Source organism: Fragaria vesca, linkage group LG7 (assembly GCF_000184155.1).
Source record: "Fragaria vesca subsp. vesca linkage group LG7, FraVesHawaii_1.0, whole genome shotgun sequence".
Taxonomy (NCBI): Eukaryota; Viridiplantae; Streptophyta; class Magnoliopsida; order Rosales; family Rosaceae; genus Fragaria; species Fragaria vesca.
In genome coordinates, this window is record NC_020497.1 from 2447619 (window position 1) to 2448436 (window position 818).

Here is an 818-nt window from a genome sequence, read left to right on the forward strand (position 1 = left end):
AGAAAGATAAAGAATACAGATCGACAAGGAAGATGAAACAGTTGGAGTGAAGGAATACTTGATATGTTTTATTCTCTTTTTTTTTAATTTAAACGAAGAAGATGAAAATAATTAGTTAACAGTGTTGATCTCTGTTAAGTTGGAAGACAAATGTCATGATATGAGGGTTGGCACAAGCAGGGCGGATCCAAGTTATAACAACCTGGGACTCAAGTCCCACCCAAATATTTTGAAGAAAAAATTACTTGCATATAGGTGTCTTGCTTTCTCTTTATCATATCTTGATTGCAAGGTTTTTGTCCAGCCTAAGTCCCACTTTAGCCCACTCCAGTTGCCCAACTAATGTTTCATTTTGTTTTTTTTGTTTGTTTTTTTTTATTTAATTTTTTTGTTTTTTTTTTTTTATTAAAAAGAGGGATCCCTATTCAAAAAAATAAAATAAAAAGAGGGATAAATCAACCACATAGAAAAGAAGTAAAGTCTAAAACTTTAGACCAAAGAAGAAGTCCAAAACTCGTCTCTCTCTTGGGGTTGAGTGATTGAATTAACACTAAATTTCATCCTTTTTTCTGACCCTTTCAAGCCTGAAGGTAGTTCCATCCCTGATTAGTCTTCATCACATATGTAAATATTTAGTGAGATGCATTACATCTATATATTTTGAATTACATTGACATGTTATTTAGCTTCTTTTATGTTACATATACAGAGTTTACATATGTTGTTTTGTATAAGCATGCATTCAAGGGGCAAGACTCGTTATGGCCCTTTGTCTGTGTGCATACTTTTTCTCTCACGTGCCGTCGAACATTTTTTTT